This window comes from Rhineura floridana, chromosome 3 (genome assembly GCF_030035675.1).
Source record: "Rhineura floridana isolate rRhiFlo1 chromosome 3, rRhiFlo1.hap2, whole genome shotgun sequence".
Classification (NCBI taxonomy): Eukaryota; Metazoa; Chordata; class Lepidosauria; order Squamata; family Rhineuridae; genus Rhineura; species Rhineura floridana.
In genome coordinates, this window is record NC_084482.1 from 3,337,238 (window position 1) to 3,343,320 (window position 6,083).

Genomic DNA, 6,083 nt, shown 5'->3' on the forward strand with positions numbered 1-6,083 from the left:
TTTTTTTTGTTCAACAAAATAAGACTCCTTTAATGAAAAGAGATGCTCGATTTTGTCTATGCCACCAAGAATTAAAAGTAATTCAAATAGGAGTGATCCAGATTGTTGCCTTTTGTAAATGGCACAAGGACGTGGCCTCTTCCAACAAATGTAGAAAAAGAGTTTAGCATTTTTGAGAGGAAGCATTGCCTCAGTTTCCCTCACTGATAAAACCAATTGGGGAAAGTAGTTTTCAGAGTAGGAAACCTGCCACAACAATTGCTAAAAAAGGGGGGGTGGAATTGGCAGAAAGGAATCACAAGATCCAAAAAGGTATGAATAACACAGCAAAGCACAAACAGATTTTTGTAAACAGAAAATGCAACTATACATTATCATAACTCATAATTGACTCTTCCATAACCCTACTGATGGTTCTGACTGATCTGCTGCAGTCCCATAGCTGGCCTGTTTCAGGGTCAAACTGCATATTACGTTAAGCTCATCTTTTTAAATATATGCTTAACGTGGTTCACTTAATTTCCCCACATACACAAACAACAGCTATGCAGGCCTGATCCCAAATGCAAGGAGAAGAAAGGACAACCCTTTCATCCCAATGCAGTTTTATTACTAGAAATAGTCCTTGGCTGCTCTTTGCCCAAACAGGACCTATTGCCAGTGGGGAAACAGTAGGGGAAGGAAAGTGTAAACTCTCCCCAACCCAAGTGCCACAGTTCCAGTCAATTTTTTATTATACAGCCACAAGAGTGGCTGTATACTGTAGCCAGCGTGGATTTTTCACATTCCGCAATGTTAAATTGAAAATGCCCCCCATGCCATTCTGATGCTTCCCATAAGCTCATTTCAAAACAAAACCTTACATAACTTATAATTGTGAACTCAGAAACACTTAAGCAAGTGTTTGAGAAACACAAACAACCCTCTCAATTTTCATGGCGATACACAAAACAGTCAGAGAGAATAGAGAGTTCAAAGTGTAAAAAGAGAGAGAAAACCCAGACCCCTTTTGGACTTTTTTCTCTGAGAGTTCTCATAATCTGTTGAAATTCATTAAAAATCAGCTATGTTCACAGAGTACCTGTAATCCTAATACTGACGTTGCCCCATACTCTGACCTTCATCTTCTGCAATTTAAAAGTTAAAAAAATACCTGGCTGTTTTTTAATTAATTTAAGAAATCTTGGCTGGAACCCTATGATAACGCGGGGCATGCTCAGTAAGAACCAACTGTCAGTGTTCTAAAAGCCAGACTCACAGCTGCTGGGCTTGGCTAATCAGGGGCCCACACCCACACCAGACGATGATTTCATGTGAGACAGTCATGGCTTCCCTCAGAGAATCCTGGGAAGTGTAATTTGTAAAGGGTGCTGCGAGGAGACTCCTGTTCCACTGAGACAGCTCCAGTTGCCAGACTGGTTTAATGGTCAGCCACTCTGATTGAAGGTCTGTGAGGGGAACAGGGCGTCTCCTAGCAACTCTCAGCACCCTTCACTAACTACACTTCCCAGTATTCTTTGAGAGAAGCCATGACTAAAGTGAAATAAAGGCCTGGTGTGGATGTGGCCAGGGACAGCTTTGGTTTAAATTTGGGTGGGAGGCTACATGTGTCTGCTGTAGAATGAAATAAATCCCATTGAACTCAAAAAGTATGCAAATGATCAAACCCACCCTCCCTTCTCCTCCCTCTTGCCCCTTCCCTCCCCCTTCCTTTGCCCCTCACTCCCCATCCCCTTCCAATCCCCTCCTCCCCCTCCTCTGCATCCTCCCCATGGTCAGTTTTACCTATCTTAAGCATGATTGCACAGAAATAAATACCATTGAACTCTATATGCATGCAAATGATCAAACCTGCCCTCCCCTCCCCCCTCCTTTGCCCCCTCCAATATGCTGCTTCCCCCTCCTCCTCCTTCTCCCCCATGGTCAGTTTTTCCTATCCTAACCATGATTGCATAGGAGTAAATCCCATTGAACTCAATAAGCATGCAAATGATCAGACCTGCTTTCCCCTCCTTCCCCTCTCCTCTCCCTTCCTCCTCCCCTCCACACTTCCTTCTTCCTCTTCCCCTGCCCACTCCAGCCCTCCCTCCCTCCCCCCCAGTCAGTTTTACCTATCCTAAGCATGATTGCACAGGAGTAAATAGCACTGAATTAAATAAACATGCAAATGATCAAACCTGTCCTTCGCCTCCCCTCCCCCTCCTACCTGCTCCCATCCCAGTCCTCCCCTCTGTGTTTGCTCCCCTCCCCCTCCCCCCCTCTTCCTCTCCCCATCCTCTGTGGTCAGTTTCACCTATCCTAAGCATCATTGCAGGGGAATAAATCCCACTGCATAAGCATGCAAATGATCAATCCATTCTCAGCAAACTTGGACAGGATCCCATTTCTTACCACCCAGGTTAAAAAGCAGGGAAATTCACTAATAGGCAAAAAAATGTTGCCGTTTAAGAACGTAACTATAGCCCACAGATATTTCTATCAAACTTTACAAAGCAGGGAAATTGGGCAGCTATAGTGAATGCACCAGGGAGCAGGAGACCTGACCTCTCTGAGATATTGGACTGTCCTACATATTTGTCAAAATGCAAACACCATTTGGGTTGGTCTTTCAAAGTCCAATCTACTTCCTGTGTAGCTTGGAAGAATTTGGTAACATGTGCCTCTGAGCATATGCTAAGTGGTGGCAACACCTGCAATCAGCCCAAATAATAGAAAGAAGACATGTGCTGTGCTGATCTTGTTTTAGCAGGGAGGAAGCAACATTATTAAGACAGTTGATATAGTTCAAATGGTCACTTTAAATATGTCTGATTTCCTTTGCAATTTTAGTGACGTTTCCTATAGGAAATCATTTTTTTTTTGTTTCTATTTCTGTGAATATGTGAAGTACAGCAACACTGCAAAATGTACACTAAAAAAACTCCAAACATAATTGTGGAATAATGGCACTGACCTCTGCAGAATAGTCTCCAGTGGACCTCAGGAGTGTCTCAATTTGCACAAGATAAAACAGTGGGAGGTTAAATATATTCTAGTAAAATTCTAGGTGTGCTCTATGTTTTTAATTGACCGTGCCCACCTTGCCTTAAACAAAGTGGTTTAAACATAGCAGGCTCAAAACATGCATCCTTTTTCCCCCAACCACTGCAGTCATTGCTGAAGTAGCAATATATTGTAATCAGTCTGATTTTACATCAAACTGCACTTTCAGATTCAACTGTTAATGCACCCAAAATAGAAATAGAACATAACCTCCAATTTGAAAAAGGCTGTCTTCGCCATCATATGACATTGACCAATAAAAAGGCTTTGAAATTAATAAAAATAAATTTGACACAGATTTCTAGGATGAATAATGAGGGAAACAAATATTTTCTAGTTTAGATTCTCTGTAGAAACATTAGTAACACAGGAAAGAAGCAAAGTAAGAAGAACACCAACAAACATACAAAACTATAATTCTCCATCTTTGGAGATGGCAGGTGTTGCCACCACTCACCATATGCTCAGAGGCACATGTTACCAAATTCTTCCAAGCTATGCAGCAAGTGGATTGGACTGTGAAAGACCAACCCAAATGGTGTTTGCATATTGACCAATTTGTAGGGCAGTACAATATCTCAGAGAGGAGGTCAGGTCTCCTGCTCCCCTGGTGCATTCACTATAGCTGCCCATTTCCCCTGCTTTTTAAAGTTTGATGGAAATATCTGTGGGCTATAGTTACGTTGTTAAACCCAAGGTTTTTTAGTGAATTAAAATATTAAGTGGCCAATGTTGAGCATGTGGGATTTTTTTAAAGTGTTTCATGTAACTTCTTGCAACTCAGTCAGCTGCTTGACCTTGGGCTTGCAAGGCATACTGTGACATCACATAGACTGCTACAGGCCCTAGGTAAAATGTGCCATTAACTCAGCTGTCTGTCATCTGGCCTTCTAAGTCCTGGGTCAGACAAGCTGCCTGCCGTGGGGAAACAGATATTGAACACTCATCTACTTAGGGGCTAAATGAAAGGAGCTAAAAAATATTTATGCCATGACTTTTTTTGAAAGCTGCTTCATAAGTACAGATTATCTGAAGGGCCTTGGAGGTTTTGGCCAAGAGCAGACAATACTTGCAGCTTGAAAAGTAGAATACTGCAAAATCTCAAAGAATAATCACCTCCAGTTCTCTGTGGACTCCAGAGGAAACTTCCCCCATCCCATTCTACAATTCCCCAGCCCCTGAGAGAACCAAAGAGGATACAAATTTTCATAAAATGTACATATGTTAATATATGTGTACAAATACAAACAAAAAGATAATTGCTAGAATATGAATAGCAATACAGTTAGGGTTGCCAGGCTCAGGGCCTGAGAATGATTCTGTATCTTTAAGAGAAGAGAAAATTCACCTTGTGGTTTTTCCCATTACGGTGTTGCAAGAAAACCTGCACTTGGCTGAATTTTCTCTTCTCTTAAAGATACAGAATCATTCTCAGGCCCTGAGCCTGGCAACCCTAAATACAATATTTGGTTGGTTTGCGATCACTCGTGACCGAGTAAGATTGTCTTCCAAGATAATTTGATTGGAAGACGTCTGTGCGTGAATTTGTTTTATGTGGGGAGATCGGCGCATGATGATCAACACACAATCTTGACAGAAAAAGGCTTTGATCCAATGGCAGGGATACCACGATGATTGGAAGTCTTTTATCTGCTGCAGCCTTCATCCGCCTTCACAGCCATTGTAACGTACACATTGTTATTCTCCGCCTGTTCTGCCGTTGAGGACTTTCTTGGATCGTTCTTTGTCTGGTTCCTCTCTCTTGACCTTACCGCCATGGGTGACCCTGCTGGGAGTACATGACTCCTGATGGCATCCCTCACAGGGTTCATTGGAACACGCAAGCCCACTCATCACTGCAAGATGACGATCCAGCGAGGGGAATATATCTCATCATACTAGGGAATTGTGACCAGATGACCTGTGTGCCTGTTCAGTCTGCTGCCCAGGCAACTTCAAGGCCATTGGAAGCGTCTGTCTGTCCCAGCTCCAGAAAGGCAGCTCTGGCCTGGGCCAAGAGACTTCTTGCAATACTAGTGTAACCTATTCTGTGCAACAGTGGGAGTAAAAGAAGTGGCATGCTTTTAGGCAAGCCCAGCTCCAAATTCTGGAAGGTTCAGGACAGTGGCGCTGCAGCTGCTGGCCTTGCCCTCTGGACTGCAAGCAGGCTTACTCAGCAGTGCTGCTGTAATGGGTTGGAAGTTGGCTCCTGACCCATTACAGCACTGCCACTGCTGGGTAACCCTACATGTGAGTGAGTGCAAGGGGTGGAACAGCAGCCAGCTCACTTGGGAGTGAGATGGGCAGGCTGGTTGTGCCAGGAGGCTCACAGCTGGGGACCCAGGTGGCAGTGGGATCTGGGGAGTCCAGGCAGGGCATCAGCACTGGTGGACCATGTCGATGCTGGCAAATGCCCCTGTATGGTGGATGCTGATGCTAGGCCTGATTTTAGAAGTAGAGGAGCATTCCACCCCAGTTCAAACACTAATTGTGCCTCAACCATTCTGCAAGAGGAAATTACATTTTTGTATAATGATTAACTAATTACCCAAACTGCTGTGTATGTGCTACAAATATATAAAAATGCAGAAAAGTCACAGAATGTGTTCCCGTCTATAGAATTTAGCTAGAATGTTAGGTTTCCTGCCTTTAAAAAAAACTTTTCTAGTTCATACAGTTGCTAAGATGTACTTGAAACTGAGTGGTCAAGGCCTGCTGAAACCACAGAGACCAGAGGGATCGGGGTGAGGCTAATGCCCGGCATACCTTCTTGCTACTCACAATAAGAAGAAAAAGAAAAACATTATTCAGGGCAGTAAAAACAATTGCAGAATAAATATGAGAAATATGCACAATTGCTTGATTTGCATAATTTATATAGGTTGTAGAATTTACCTTGCCTTTTCACAGAATTTGGATTAACTCTGTACAAAGATAGAGCACAAAGGTCACACAGTCCTGTTAACCAACTGTGAACTTTGAATAATATTCCAGTATAACCAAGGAGTCAAATTTTCCTGTCCTTTGGGTTCCCAAACTAG